The sequence below is a fragment of the Pinus tabuliformis genome, chromosome J (assembly GCF_031772625.1).
Source record: "Pinus tabuliformis cultivar Carrire ecotype Pingquan chromosome J, CPIR1, whole genome shotgun sequence".
NCBI lineage: Eukaryota > Viridiplantae > Streptophyta > Pinopsida > Pinales > Pinaceae > Pinus > Pinus tabuliformis.
This window is the reverse complement of record NC_142295.1, coordinates 1526491069-1526508759: the sequence shown is the minus strand read 5'-3', so window position 1 is coordinate 1526508759 and position 17691 is coordinate 1526491069. Positions and strand designations below refer to the sequence as shown.

Here is a 17691-nt window from a genome sequence, read left to right as displayed (position 1 = left end):
TACTTGATTTACATAGTCATCCCATTCCGTTATTTTCATCTTGTAAATTGAATATTGCAACAAGTAAAATTTGAGAAACCTTTTCGATGGGACTCAATGTCTTGGCTTTAAAATTCCACACCTCACATGCAACACTATCTATGTGTACTATAGTTTCACTTACTGTATTATGATATCATAGTATCAATTTAATATTAAAATCATAGTTTTAATTTATTTTGTTATGGTATTATAGTTTTAATTTACTATATTCTATGGGCATTATTATTTTTCCACAATGCCATAGCAAACATTATTCTTAAGAATCCAATTTTTTTGACATTTTCAAAATTGATGACATTCTTTTATTATTGAAAACGATTTGCCCACCTTCTATTGCTAAGTTGTTGATATTCTCTCATGGGATTTTAATGGTCTTTGGAACACATTATATTAATTTCTAATTAATCAAAAGGGGAATACACCATCAGAATTGAAATGACCTAAAAAGGGCCCCATTGTTGTTGGGATTTCATATAAATATGGAAAATCGATGTTGAGATTTACAAGTAGAGTTAGGAAACAACCTCTATTTTCATAAAGAAAAACATTGCGGAAAAATTCCCAACATCTATCCATGACCTGAACACTTTACTACAACAACTCCCAGATGATAAACTAGTAGATCAAGCTATGTGGTTTACTTTCTGCCTTTGTGGAACAAGATCTTTCTGGCACATTGCTAAGAATAAGCTAACAGACATGATCTTTCAACTCAGTTGTCCTACATTATTGTTCACATTGAGTGTTAAACAACCTGATGTTCATGTAGTCATGCCAAAGACTTAACCTCATGATATTAGGAAACAACAAAAACAGAGAAATGAGAATATTATCTCTAGCTCTCACTTAACATCAGTATATATACAATTTAGATTCACAATATTCCGTGAAGTCATTTTAGAAAACACTTGCAATTAAAAGACTACTGGTATAGGAATGCACTTGGTTACAATACTATCATATTGATCCACACAGATAAACCCGTGATGATTTATCCTAATATTTTTAATATTAGAGTTATGTTTGTATATTAATATACGATATTTTTATGGATTAAAGTCTATAAATCAATTTAAGAATAACAGGGGTGCGATCATACCAGCGTTAGTGCACCGGATCCCATCAGAACTCCGCAGTTAAGCGCGCTTGGGCTAGAGGAGTACTGGGATGGGTGACCTCCCGGAGTCCTAGTGTTGCACCCTCCCCCCTCTAGCCCACGGGGCTTTGGATTGACGGTGAATGGGTGCGCTGTTAAGGCACTCCTTGCGATAGGTCACTGGTTCAATTCCCCGTGGGTGCTTAGTTTAGTCTTAACCTAGAAAAAAAAAATTAAGAATAACAGAAGTTTACACTCTGTTAGAGCCAAGATTGACCTCAGGCTGAAGGGAGGCAATTCTAGGGTAACCATAAACCAAGCTTAACCTGGTAGCTAGCCCTACTAGGTCGAGAGAGGGCTCTCTCCTTGTCAATCTTATTTCAGATGACTGAATCAAATATAGATTTTAGGCTAGGTATAGTAGCTCTAGGGTTTTTTGGTTGATTTTGATGGTTCTTTTGCCAGATCAAATGGAGTAGGCAGCGTTGGGTCTAGGAAATCAAGTCAGGAATGCAGGGTGTTGTATGGGGTAATGTAGGTAGGTGTTTTAACACTTGAAATTTAGTGAGATGGTAGGTATAATAATGCTGAGGATCTGAGGAGGGCATGCAGAGCTCATGAGTCCTCTTCAAATAGTAGAAAACATCCAAAACTAAATGGATTCCCAAGGTAGAGCACTGTAACCAATGTATTCTACCTATCTATCTTGATTTCATTTAGTTAGAAGAATGATTAAGATTTTGGCACACATAACACATGAGAAAAAATAATAACAAAATAAGAAACTGTGCAAAATCACTTGACCACAAGTATCCCACAAAAAGTAGCTACAAATCCTGGTTTATTTCCTTGCCAAACTGCTGTAAAGATGTAAAATGTAGCTCAGAGCATCCAAGAGAGTCTAACCTTTGCTAATGACTGAAAAGGTACATAATATAGACATGAAAACCACCTATGCTAGCCATCAGGGGTCGAATCCAAGAGATAAGGGACTATTTCAACCATATCTAAACTAAGAACAGGAATATAGGTAGTGGAACAGCTTGCCTCTAAAACCATGGAAACTAATTCTATCACCCTCAAACCACCTCAAAATGATGAATCTACCCTCTAAGGTCATTTTACAATTAAATTTACATAGAAAAACATCATTTACAGTCACAAGTTCATCCAGAATGAGAGCAATAGTCAACTTGTATAAAAACTAGGTGAAATTTGGATTTTTTGAGCAAACTAGCTCTATGCGTAGCACCACTGGCCAAGTGTGTAGCGCCACTTCTCAGCTAAGTTTTGAGGCCTTACCCTTAGCCAAATGGATCCCACGATATCTCATTGGAAAGGTCATCCTATCTAGTTTCTATAACATCTTGAATTATTGCATTTGGAGGTCATTTCCCGCCTCAAAAGTGGAATCTCCCAAGGCTCCTTCCTGTGTGTCCAAAAAGAGGTAGGGAGGTCATTTGTTTTATGGTTTTTTGACCTTTAGGTGACCAAGTTTTGCTCCAAAATTATGGAAAATTTCAGGGATTGATGCTCTCATCATGCTGAATCCAAATATGCAAACCATTTTTCCAAAACGTCTCCTAGTCAAGAGCGTAGTGCCAGTGGATCTACGCACCTAATGCAATTTTCTGTGTTGGAAAATTTCAAAATTCCAAAATGACAAAAACTCACCAAAACTTGGCCAGATTTGGCACAAGGAACCCTCATTAATTGCTTTGATGGGCTAGTTATGCCTGAACCAAATTTTTAGCTTTTCATGCTCATTTTTTCTCCTTAAGGCTTTCCTCAACCTAGCCTTAAGCTTCTTCATCCTTATATTGCATATTTTATTCTGGGTCATGTGGTGGTAGGCCATGTGACGAAGCATCTTCCTGTCTCTATTGGCCTTCTCAAGCAACCCCTCAAGGTGTATATTGACCCTTTCAAGCCAAGTTTCTCGATCGTTCTCAATCTCTTGTTCAATGGAGGTTAATGGAACATTGGCCTCCTTAATCTTTTGCCTGCCTTCTTTTATCATTTGTAGCTCCATGAGGACTTTCTTGTTTGTCAACTATTTGTTTTCTTGCTATAGATAGTTGGTGATCCACTTTTCCCTCTCTAAATTTTCTAGCAAGGCTTGTATCTCAGCCTCTTGCTCCTTGATGGTCATGTCTTTAGTAATCTTTGTACCTTGAGTTTCCAAATCAATGACATCAACTCCTTGTGTCTCCTCATGATCAACAAGGTCAAAATATCTCTCTTGCTCATCACTAAGATCTTTCTCATGCATATTTTTCTTTCCTTTACCTTTGCCCTTGCTGTGCTACCCAACCTGTACCTGTTTAGCTGAAGATGAAGGCAAAGCCTCTTCCACTCCTTGTGGAGATAACATTTTCCTGTAGCCTATAGATGAAGGCGAGACCCCTTCCACACCTTGTGCAGATAATACTCACCTGGAAATTGCAAAAGGTTTCCTACTGCCTCTCTCATATGTCACAAACACTAGCACCCACATTTGGAATACCTATAGCCTCTGAAATGGTAGCTAGTGATAAAGTGAATGTAAATCCAACAAGGTTTACCTCATTTTTGTCCAAATGTGTCACAAACAACCTTGCTAATTCATGATGCGATTTCACCCTTCCACCATTTTACAAAAACTGAAACATGACTGATGTCTGAAACAAGAAAGGAAAAATGGGCAGGCTTGCAACTCCCTCAAACTGGTGGGCTTCTCTCTGATATGTTTTTCTCCCTTATGAGGCTTTCTACCCTGTGTGTCTCTCTCCTTGGAACTGTCACTAAGGGTTTCTTCCTCCAGTTCATACTCACTATCCCTCTCCATTTTTGTACAACTATTTCTCTTGTGGTGAATGAAGTGTAGTGAATTGGTGAATGAAGGTAAGATGAGTATGAAGAGATTTGAATAGGAAAATAGGTGAGGGTGAACAAGAGTGGGAAAGGGTTGTAGGGAGTGAGTAGGGTTAATGAATAGTGTAGGGTTTGGGGTATATGTATAGGGTTTGGGAATTATGGGTATGGGGTTTGGGATGTATGGGTATAGGGTTTAGGGAATGATGTCTAGGGAATTATCGATGGGAGGATGGGATTTAGGGAAGCAGGTAAAAAATGATATGGGATAGCAATAATGAGTTTGTTTACACTATATGAAATAGTTTAATGACAACTAGGGTTTGATGTTTTTGAGAGAGAACACAATCCAAAATTGATGCAACAAATCTTTTAGCAAGAATAGTGATGTTACTTACTTGCAAGGGAGGAATTTGGGAGATTTGAGGCAATTTGATGAAATGTGCAATTGTTTGTAGCCCAACTGCCAGGGGTGTAGTGCCAATTCAAAATAACACAACAGAGAAAACCCAAGTGCGTAGCGCCAGGTATTTTTCTCCAACAATAGAGAAATTTTCCTCCCTTTGCTCAATAACACCTTAAAATCATGATATTTTTCATAAACTTCAACTCAAACAATGAAATAACTTGAGAGAGAAATGACCTTTATATGGCTTGGGCACTTTTGATTTTTCATTTTTCAGAACCCACTTTATAATTTCTTTTGGCTTTTTTTTCAAATACTCTGTTTTTTGGATGCTTGACTTTTTGTTTGAATTAGGTGCACTGATGCTTGATAATATTTTTCTTTTGTAGTGGCATGTACTTGAAAATATCAGCAAGTGACCAGGAGCAACATGAGACTTATTAATTACATATGAGAAATGTTGAAATTACATGAAATTTACAAATAAATAACAATTCTCTCTTTTCACCTCAAACTAGTTTTGAGGTGAAAATTTTATTAAGTTTACAAATTATGAAATTAAAAGTTTCCTAATGATTATTGTCATCCTCACGTGTCTGTTGACCATTATTAGTCAATGGTTACTGAAAATTTGACATGATGAAACCCTATTACCTAATGAAACTGAAACCTTAAGACCTAAGACCTATTTGATGAAATAAATTGAAAATGAACCTGAACCTGAACCATTGACTGAAGCACACATGAAAATAGGTCAGCAGATATGTGTCATGAGGGAAAAGCTAACATGTGCCTACCATCAGTTGATACATGACCTAATGGAATGCAAATCATTTAGAATGGGACTCCTAATATGAATGCAAAATAGTGAATTTTGATCACTGATGGCAGTGTGAAGACACTAACACTAACATTGGCTCCAATGGGGATGGTAGATCCTTGGAGGTTACAAGAACACCATAGACCATGTAGCCTTATCCATTGGGCATGGAGTCAAAAACTCAAACTGAAATGCATGACTCAAAACTGACGACTTGACGACACAAACTAACTCTGAAACTATCTTGAAATTATTGGAACTAACTTAAAATTGACTCAAGACTTACTTAACTAAAACAAGTACTTACTAAGATTTTTAATGGCAACATACCATCGAGATTTGAGGGCTTCAAATCATGATGACAACCACCTGCCCACTGATGAAAAATGTACAATCTTGTTAATTGGGCCTTCCAATGTAACCAATCCAACAAATGGCTACTTACTAAAATCCTGCTCTCACTTCCCCCGAGCAGGTAGAATGATGTATATGTAGGCAACTCACAATAGCAACTAATACCAAGGCTTATGCTAACGAACCAGGCAACATTCATCTTCTATAATGCTTGTAAAAGAATGTCGAAGGGATCTTGAAAATCCTGAAGCACCAACTTGTCTTGAGATCCAACAATAATACAAGTACTCCCTTCATTTTGATCTGAAAGAATAGTGGGTTGTTGATTGATAGGAAGGTGTAGAGAAGTATAAGCTTCTGCTATATGAGTGTTAGCTGCAAATTCCTTGAGCATGAGAAATTATGACTTGAATTCTAGCATACTGTCTCTATCAGGCTCATATTCTTCAATTTCATATCTAAGTTATTCTTAAATAGAAAACATTCTTCAAGATTATCAAACATGACAGCCTTATCATTTTCATGAAAGAAAATAATATCTCTTTGTTGATCCACAAATCTAATTTCAATATTGTCCTCATTTAAACTCAGATTTTAATTTTCAAAATTGGAAGAAGTTTCACTAACATCTTCTTGACTATGTGAATACTACAAACCTGCATTAGCTTGGGCTATAACATGACCCTTTAGGAGTTGATTTATCTCATCCTCAGATAGAGGAGAGGGTACCTTTTGTTTTCTTTTGCTAAAACAGTAATTGTCTTCTTTCCTCCTAAAGATTCACAAGGCTATAGAATATCTTCATTAATTTCAAGCAAAGGAATATATAAATTTTCCTCATACTGCTGATTCATTTCATATGATTCCTGTTGACTATCAAGATGAAAAATTCCTTCCTCTTCAAGCAAATAAGAAGCTACTGTATGCTGATTATGATCTTGTGTAACAAAGTGACCGGATTTTTGAGACTCTTGTTGAAGGGAAAAATCAAAGAAGGCTTCAATGATTTCTTCATCATCATGATCTGAATCTAGTTCTATAATAACCAACTTGACTTTATTAAAATATGAAATTGAAACTTGATTTCCCTGCATAGTATCTTTTGCTATGAGAAGATTTGTAATAAGACCTTGTCGTCCATCATTTTCAATTGTACTAAGATCTTGAACCTACTGCAAATTTCCCTGAGAATCTTGACAAGTATCCTCTAAGCTCTCTTTACACTGATGAAATGGATTTTCATATAGACCTTCCATGATCTCATCGTCCATGAAGTCATCATCCTCATAAATTCTCTCAAGATTTTCAATAAAACTATAAACATGTTTGCAACAATTCTGAACTAATCTTAAGGATGGACAAGATTTTGTATACCTTTCAAAGAACATGGTATGAAAGTCTTTTAAACATTAAATACAAGCAGGCGGAAAAATTTCATACCAAGATCGGGCTTCACCTTCCAGAATGGCCATGAATATCTTCATCAAGAAATCTTCAGGAAAATCAACCTTCAAATTGTGAATATGCATGTGAAATCTAACCAAATGTAAAGCAGCATCGTTCCTATCATCATCTTTAAATGTAGGAAAATACCTTTGCCAATCTACCTTAGGAATTTTATTTGGGAAACCTGGAATGTGATCTTGGCTCATGGGAGCATACCTTCAAGCAAAGAAATCCATTTTGATAATAATGAATTCACCAAGAAATTCTTCAGGCTACTGGTTCTTGAAGAGTGGAGTTGCCATAAAAATTCTGAAGCTTGGGATTTTTCAATGCTGGAGTCGCCAAGTGAATGATTTCAGCCTTTCGGTGTCTTATCGTTGTCCACCATCAACAATCAGATCTTAACTTGATACATTTTACTGAGGAACATAAAACTACGTCCCTAGAATGGTCGTCACTATGTTAGAGCCTAGAGTGACCTTAGGTTGAAGGGAGGCAATTCTAGGGTAACCACAAACTAAGCTTAACCTGGTAGCTAGCCCTACCAGGTCGGGAGAGGGCTCTCTCCTTTTTAATCTTAGTTGAGATGACTAAATAAAATATAGATTGTAGGCTAGGTATAGTAGCTCTAGGGTTTCTTTGTTGATTTTTATGGTTTTTTTGTTGGATCAAATGGAGCAGGCAGCTTTGGGTCTGGGAAATCAAGTCAAGAATGCAGGGTGTTCTGTTGGGCGAGGTACGTAGGTGTTTTAGCACTTGAAATTGAGTGAGACGGTAGGTATAATACTGGCTAGGAGCTAAGGAGGGAATGCAGAGCTGATGAGTCCTCTTCAAACAGTAGAAAACATCCAAAACTAAATGGATTCCCAAGGCAGAGCACTGTAACCAATGTATTCTACCTATATATATTGATTTCATTTAGTTAGAAGAATGAATAAGATTGTGGCACACATAACACATGAGAAAAACTAATAAAATAAGAAGAAACTATGCAAAAACACTTTACCACAAGTATCCCACAAAAATAGCTGCAAATCCTAGTTTATTCCCTTGCCAAACTGCTGTAAAGATGCACAATGTAGCTCAGAGCATCCAAGAGATTCCAACCTTTGCTAATGACTGAAAAAATACATAATATATACATGAAAACCACCTATGCTATCAATCAGGAGTCGAATCCAAGAGATAAGGGACTGTTTCAACCATATATAAACTAAGAATAAGAATATAGGCAGTAGAACAACTTGCCTCTAAAACCATGGAAAATGATTCATTCACCCTAAAACCACCTCAAAATGATGAATCTATCCTATGAGGTCATTTTATAGCTACATTTACATATAAAAACATCATTTACAATCACAAATTCATCCAAAATGAGATAAATAGTCAACTTGTAGAAAAACTAGGTGAAATTTGGATTTTTGAGCAAACTGGCTCTATGTATAGCGCCACTAGCCAGGTGTGTAGTGCCACTTCTCAACTAATTTTGGAGGCTTTCCCCTTAGCCAAAATGAGCCAAAGATAGCTGATTGGAAAGGTCTTCCTATCTAGTCTATGGAACAGCTTAAATTTTTCAATTCGAGGACATTTGCCCCCTCAAAAGTGGAATATCCCAACGCTGCTTCCTGTTTGTCCAGAAAGAGGTAGAGAGGTCATTTTTTGATGGTTTTTTGACCTTTAGGTGACCAATTTTTGCTCCAAAATTGCTGAAACTTTCAGGGATTGATGCTTTCAACATGCTGAATCCAAATATGCAAACCATTTCTCCAGAAAGTCTCCTAGTGAAAAGCGTAGCGCTAGTGGCATCAAATCTTTTTAGCAAGAATAATGATGTTAGTTACTTGCAATGGAGGAATTTGGGAGTTTTGAGGTGATTTGATGAAATGTGAAACTATTTGTAGCCCAACTACCAGGTGTGTAGTGCCACTCCTGTGCATAGCGCTAATTCAAAATAACACAGTAGAGAAAACCCAGGTGCGTAGCACAGGGTTTTGGTGTGTAGCTCCAAGTAGTTTTCTCCAACAACACAGCAATTTCCCTCCCTTTGCTCAATAACACCATAAAATCACAATTTTGTTCATAAACTTCAACTCAAACAATGAAATAACTTGAGGGAGAAAAGACCTTTATATCGCTTAAGAACTTTTGATTTTTGATTTTTGATTTTTCAAAACCCACTTTATAATGTCTTTTGGCTTTTTTTTCAAATAATCTATTTTTTGGATGCTTGACTTTTTGTTTGAAATAGGTGAACTGATGCTTGATAATCTTTTGCTTTTGCAGTGGCATGTACTTGGAAATATCAGCAAGTGACCAGGACCAACATGGGACTTATTAACTACATATGAGAATGATGAAATTACATGAAATTTACAAATAAATACCAATGCTCTGTGAGGTGAAAATTTTATTAAGTTTACAAATTATCAAATTAAAATTTTCCTCATGATTATTGTCATCCTCATGTGTCTGCTGACCATTATTAGTTAATGGTTACTAAAAATTTGACATGATGAAACCCTATTACCTAATGAAACTAAAACCCTAAGACCCAAGGCCTATTTGATGAAACAAACTGAAAATGAACCTAAATCTGAACCATTGACTAAAGCACACATGAAAAGAGATCAACAGATATGCGTCATGAGGGAAAAACTAACATGTGCCTACCATCAGATGATACATGACCTAATGGAATGCAACTAATTTAGAATGGGACTCCTAATATGAATGCAAAAGAGTGAATTTTGATCACTGATGGTAGTGTGAAGACACTAACTCTAACACATTCCATCATTCACATATCTAAAATTCTTAATTCTTTATTTGCATCTTCACTTGATAAAGGAAAGATAACTGTCCCAGTAATAAAAGTTTAGCAAAAAACAATAACATTAAGGTTTCTCTTTCATTCAAACTGGATTACATTTAGATCATTAACATATCACATATATCTTTATTTGTATTGTTCTTCCATATGTTATCCTCTTACGACTTTTCCTTTGCAACATCTCATGAAATTACTTATATATACATGCACACCCATTCTAATATAGAAATGTAATACTCTACCGATAGTCATAATCACTAGGTTCTCACATTGTATTGCAAATACCATTTGATAATTAGTTTGCGAGATGTGGTATGAAGGTGATGATAAGGTAGAAAATGTGGCGATTGTGTGCAAAGTCATTTTCCATCATGAAAGCATGAGTATTGGATACATCCTCTACATGTACCAATTGAATCTAACCGTATGTAATCTCTATGCCCTTCAAAACCTCTATGTTTTGTTGGTGGCCTTTGATCCCTGAGCTTAAGCCAATTAAGTCTATTATGGATTCCCAGAATATTTCGGAATTTGATGGACGTGGGTGAGACCAATTATTTGAACTTTTCCATATCCGTTGAATCCTAGAATATTCCAAGAATCTGCAATCAACATAAGGATGCCTGTCAATGAGGAGGGAAAGGGTAAGTCAAATAGATAGTTGATGTTGGGATGATGGTTACCACATCCAGCCGTGGATGTGCTTTTTCATATTTCAACACCACTTGTTCTACAAGCATCTTGGAAACTAGATATGCATGGAAAATTAACCATTAAACACTATCACAAACTTCAATTTATCACGAACACACCAATACTCCTAAATCTTGTAATGCTTTAAAATTTCTAACGTGTCTGGTAGGTATTTGTGTATATACTGAGATTTTTAGTCTCAGGAAATCTATATCAAGTTTATTCTCAATATTTTTGACTCTTTATAATGAATCAAGAAATTAAATGAGTATGAGCTCTTGTTTGAGCGAGTTATTTTGTGGTTTTCTCCTCTTCCCATCTATCATGTCAGTATACTATTTTTTCTCCTTCGATTACTAACTATGAGCATATACATAGATGACGTGACCATGATGCACTTTATTTTCTTGGCCTTTGTGCAAGCCCTCTAAACGTTCATCGTTCCCTCAACTTCCGACTTTATCAAATCGTTTTGTACAACAACAATTTCATGTTGGAAAATATTATTACCGTTTGGGAAAGTTGAAGTGATGAAATTACTTACCTCAAGATATTTAGGGGTGAAATCGATATGACTAACCACATGAAAAGTGTCATCACAAACATTGATGGCTATGTTAAAAGTACCTTCTTCGATTAGATATGCTTTGAAGAGCTTGAGGTTCTCCCTAGCTTCTCGGATTTTTAGGAAATGTTGCACCTTTGTCTTCTTTTTTATGGCTAATCAATTGTAGAAATAAGCCACGGTCCTTTTCCTGTTATAGTTTTGACATATATTTGTTAGAAATTATTTTCATGACGATTGGATTTTAGTGTAATTTTGCTTAATTTTATATCTATCCAAAAAAATAAAAGAAACAAAACTGTGCATTACCAAATTCTAACAACAACAAAAAGGGGATGAGATTGAAGTTAAGTGTAATTTTTCCCAATTTTATATCTATTTTAAAATGGTGAAGAAATGAGGATAATTTGGTGAAAATATTCCAAATGAAAGAGGAGAAGATAATCATCATTGGAGTCACCCACTGTAGCATGGAAAGTGTAACCCTTTTCTAGTAGACGCTTGACCAACTTGGAGGCCAGGAAGTCTATGGATCTGGTTAGTTGAAAATCATTTCCATTGATCGCTGCAACATAAATTTTGAGGAAATTTTTCCTTCCTCCAAACAAATTACAAATACCAAGCATGAGAAATAGAGGTGATGTGTTTCTCTAAGAGCGTGAGAAATATAAGATTAGAGGAGGTCAGGTGAGCAATCATTCCTCATCATTTCGTTGGTGCCTTGAACAAGCCTTGTTAACCTTGAAAAAACTCCATGTTTCAAAATCGGTTACTTGAAAAAAGTCGCATCCCTCACGTGAATTTTATGTGTTTAGGTTAGACTTGAAAAAAGTCGAATTACTTTTCTATAACATCGAGACATTTATAGTTTCAATTTTGTTTCAATAAATTAGTCCACGTCACTAGAAGTTCAAATTAATTTTCATGCAAATGCATGTTGCAATGGAATTTCCAAAGAAGAAAGAGGCAATCGTAGGATACAATCAAATCCTTGGAGAGGAAAGGGTTGGCCATAGAGAAACGGTTGCAATGTTTATTATGGAAGTGGTAGAGAGAGGGAGATAAGTTAATAGTGAAATGGTCACAACTGGAATCCCTAGAGAAGAAATGGTTGCAAATAAAAGGATGCAATGGATACGATGAAAAGGCTAGAGAAGAAAGATTCGGCCATAAAGAAGTCCTGGAGAAGAAAGAGTTGACCTTAGAGAAATCAAAGTGAAAATTTTATGAACCTTTTGTATAAATTACCTTTATTCTAAGATTATTGAAGTGCATAGAGGGAATAAAAAAATTGAAGTGGGATTCTCTAGACATTTAAGGTCTTGAATGTATCTATACAAAGTTTCATTATGTAGAAGTTTCATATACTTCAAGTTTTTGATATGTAAAGTTTGAAATATGTAGTAGATTTATTATGTATCTATACTAAGAAAATTTTAAATATACTAATTGGAGATTAAAATGTGTTTATTCCATCCTTAAAAATATTCAACATAATTTAAATGGCTTTCTATTTTAAACAAATCATTACACCAGATCTTTGTTTCAATAATAAGTTAAATTTCAAAATCAATCTATGAGTAGGATATAGAGCATATGAATTTACTCAAAAATTAATGGTTATATTGTACATTTGTAAATCACATAGTTTCACTCATGAATTTTAGTGGTTATATTTGAACTAGAGTCCTGAGACTAGCAATAGGAAGAGGAAGTTCAATCAAGCTCTCCGTTTAGAACAAATTTGAAATTGATATTCTAGATGATGGTTACATGTGGTGCAAATACAAGAAGAATTTTGCAAAGAATAGATCCAAAGAAACATTTTAAAGTTATACAGAGTCTTTTGTTCCAACTAGGTTAAGTACATGTAGCTACTTTCGAGGACCTAACTATGTACTTAATTGTTTGCATGCAGGAACTATTTTAGATGCAAAGATAACCCCTATAACGTTAAGAGTGTTGATTTTTCCTTAGCACTTTAAAATCACGTCTATGTCTAAAAAGTCGACCCAAACATAGAAAATGACAACACAAGCACTTTGCACAACAATGAATTAATGTAGTAAACAAGAGAAATTTTCAACCGAAAACTTGTTATATTACAAGTTTAATACACGAAAATAGGGCTCCTGTACTAGGGATCATGACCCTTATAATTATCCCTGATACAAGAACAACTAGGGCTTGAGATCAACTAGAATTAAAACTCAATCTACCCTTAAACAAGACACACTTATCTTACTTGTTGAAGGAGATATCGACTCAACACTTTCAGTCCACGTACCTTGAACACATGGAAAGCTTGTTTCCACCTCTTTTGATTCTCACAAGTAGTTCTACAACTTCAAAATGATTGCATCTTTAGCTGACAAAAATACGTTTATCAACCTTATATATGCTTCTAAAATTACTAAACATAGGGCTCGAAATTTCCCTCTAGCAACCCTCTTTCTCCTCAAAGATAACCTCCTCTTAAGATGTTCACAATTCTTCCCTCTTATCATTGATTTTCTAACTCAAATCATAGAACTAGGGCATCACTCAAACTTCCCTCTAACAATGACAAGGTTGCTCCAATATCATTACTCCTAGGGACTCCAACCAGTTTCCCACTAATTGTCTCCTTACTACTCCTAATATGTCAAAACCTAGGTCTTGCACAATCATCCCTCTAGAAAACCTCTCAAATACTATAAGTGATTGATTCTTATGGCATGCAATAATCTTCTTTCTATCAATAGGTTGGCTCATAAAACATATTGAACATAAGGGCTTTAAATATTGTCCTCTTAACAATCAGATGTTTGTTTCTTATTCACTATACTACTGCACATAAATATTGTTGTTCAATACCCTTGGAACAATCCTACCATGATAAAAATTCAACAACACAATACAACAATAATATCTCTTTCTAAACTCAGCCAAGTCTCTTTGAAATTCCATGGTTATGAATAATATTGTCGGTGTGATCCTCATCCTACTTCAATTCAAACTTGCATCTACTTTAGGCTTGCAACCACCTCTGAACCTACGGTCACACAGTCACTGAAACACGTGATAACCACCTATGATGTTTTTTGATGTGCCTTGAGGATACTCAACCCTTACTCGACCTCATTTTCACCATCAAAAAGGGTTTAGACCTTCCTTCATCACACAAAAATTAAACTCATTGTCACAAATATTACTATAGAAAGATATCATCCAAAATTATGCCTAGACCTTCCACGAGCAACCCTCCTTGAATTCAATCTGCTAGAACATAAGAAAATAGAGATAGTTCATCCTTCTTCCTTCCTCCTAGCTCAAATTACTTAGAACCAGTGAATCCTTGCACTTGTCTCCTTATGATGAATTTCCTATGTGGTGTGTATGAATGAGCTTGAATTCATTTTTACTTGTAGTGATACTAGGTGTTTCCATCCTCCACCAAGAGTCATGTCACATGGGTTAAACCGACTTGAACAAAATAAAAATACCCCCACCATCATTAAAAATAAATTCGCTTTCACTTATATTTTTCCACATCATTGAAGCCATAGGTTCCCCTTATCCCTTTAACAATCCTCTTCATACATCCAATGAATAAATTATCAATTCCTCCACATGGTATTACACCCTCAACATTGGGTACAAAACCCACCGCTTTGGTACATTTCCCACAAAACTCCTTTTCTATGGGTCATTTCCAAACAAACCTAGTACCCGAGGGGTTAAGGGAGTAATTTCTAAGTTACACCATTCAACACTCCCTCTTATTGAGGGAGGTATATCCACTGCTCGGAAGCATCTTGTCAATGTTTGTGACACTAGCCCAATCTCTAGCATTCACCACTGCAACATACCCTATAGAATTAACAACATTATTCTCACTAGTGTCTCTCCCTCAATCCCATCAGAAATTGAAGATTCAAACTTCCATAGGCCATACTCCTTTTGAAGCTAGACTCCCTCTATGTCTACACAACCTCCACTAGCTCACACTTCTACTGAACTTATGTCCTTCCAAGGCCAGTTTGAGCTATGGTAAAACATTGGGCCTCATTTAGACCACCACATCTCAACTCAGTACGTGATATCGTCCTCCTAGTCAAAATAACTCACATGCACATGACATCATTATCCAATGTGCAACTTCACAACGTAATGAAGATACTAGCATGGCATCATCTCATCCTTCACACAAAGCGAATTTTTTCATGCCAAAGAATCCTTTGAGTAGTCTCAATAATATTTGACAAGTCATCGGAAGTCCATGATCTACGACCTACCACACAAAAAATATTTCTCACCAAGTTCTCCAATAATCCACCATTACTGCCAACCTATCTCATCACTTAGCCAGTCAAGATAAAATTTCTATGTTCTTAGCTGAATCTTCTACTCCATGTTTTAGGAAATTCTAGTGACTCCCTCTTAAGACAATTCCCTCTACATACTCTGATTTAGATGTCCCTTCATAGTAGCTCAGATAATACCATGTTGATTTTCCCTTGGCACTTCATAATAAAGTCTATGTATAAAAACATGATAACAAAGACACTAAATTTCCAAAACAAAATCATTTTGCATAGTGGAAAATGTACAAAAGTGAATCAATGTTAACAGTAGCACACAATAGAAATTTTCAACCCAAAAATTGTATATTACAACTTTAATACAACAAACATAGGGCTCTTGTACTAGGGGTCATCACCCTTACATGTATCCCTGATACAAGAAGAATTAGGGCTTGAGATCAAATACACTTGACAGCCAATCTTCCCTATGAATAAGACACACATGAATTACTTGTTGAAGCATATTTTGACTCATCCATTTCAATCCATGTACCTTGAACTCCTAGCAGTTCCTTTTCCACTTTTTCTGCTACCCAAAAGCAGTTCTGCAAATTTAGAATTCTTGCATCTCCAGATAACCAATCTATCTCTATCAACCTTCTAGTTGCTTCTAGAATTACTAAACATAGGCCTCTAACTTTCCCTCTATCCACTCTCTTTCTCCTCCAATATAATCTGCTCTTAGGGTGTTCATAATTTTTCCCTCTTATCACTGATTTTCCAACTCAAATTATTGAACTAGGTCATCACCCAAACTGCCCTCTAGCAACGACAACATTGAACCAATATCATCGCTCTTAAGTGATTCAACCAATTACCCAATAATTGTCTCCTTTATACTCCTATGATGACAAAACTTAGGGCTTCCACATTCAATCCTCTAAACAACCTCTCAACTGCTATGAGTGATTGCTTCTTAGTGCATGCAATAATCTTTCTTCTATGATTAGTTTGGTTCATCAAACATACTAAACATAAGGGCTTCAAAGCATTACCTTTTAATAATGACAATTATGCTTCTTATTCATTATAATAGGGCACATAAATATTGCTATTCAATACCCTTGGAGAAACCCTACCACCATAGAAATTCAACAATAAAAGACAACAAGATTTACCTTTTTCCTGAACTCACTTTAGTCCATTTGATATTCCACGGTTTTGGGAAATATTATGACTATGATCCTCATCCTACTTTAGTTTAGGCCTATGGTTACATTAGGCTTTCAATTACCTATTCACTTAAAAAGGAGTTTTATTGGCTTGGAATGAAAAAGGAGGTTTCCAAATATATAACAAAGTGTAAGGAATGTCAATTGGGGAAAGCACAACACCAACATCTGGAAGTATTATTGAGACCCCTACTGATTCCTGAGTGGAAATGGGAGGTGATATCTTTGGAATTTATTAATAGTATACTCAAAAAAATAAAACAACACGATTCCCTTATGGTAGTGGTGGACAAACTAACTAAGAATACTCACTTTACTCTTGTACGTCCACCTATAAGGCTGCACAAGTGGTATAAGCTTTTATGAGTGAAATATTTTAATTACACAGAATGCCTATGACTATAATATTAGATAGGAATGCAAAGTTCACACTAAACTTTTAGAAATATTTTTTTGCTAGGTTAGGAATGCATATGAATTTTAGCACCACATATCATCCATAGATGGATCGAAAAATAGAAAGAGAAAATTAGGTATTGAATGACATGTTGTGCATGTATACTATGCACCAACCCACTAAGTGGGAATATTACCTACACCTGGTGGAGATTGCTTACAACAATGGGTATTAGGACTCACTTAGGATGAGTCCCTTCAAACCCTTGAACGAAAAAATATGTCACTTTCTTTTGAATTGGTGCAAAATAGAAGACATACCCATATTAGGACCAGAATAGTTGGAAGAACTCGAGGAAATGATAAAAAATATCAAAAATAATTTAAAATCTTCCCATTACATGAAGAAGAGTTATGTTGATCTCAAAAGAACACATAAATAATTTAGTGTGGGATAATTTCTCTATGTCAAAGTAAAACCAAAGAGCTCCTTAGAACCTGGGAACTTTTCTAAATTAGATCCACGATTTTGTGGACCCTTTGATATTTTGGAATGAATTGGGCTAGTGGCTTGTTAATTGGAATTACCAACACATGTAAAAGTTCATAATATTTTTCATGTATCTTTGTTTAAAACCTATGTATATAATCCATCTCACATAATTGATT

At 35.6% G+C, this 17691-nt stretch overlaps 1 pseudogene; it reads left to right on the top strand.

Moving 5' to 3' along the window:
- Nucleotides 1-1127: 1127 nt before the first annotated feature.
- LOC149233320 (5S ribosomal RNA) lies at nt 1128-1244 on the top strand (annotated as a pseudogene).
- Nucleotides 1245-17691: the final 16447 nt, after the last annotated feature.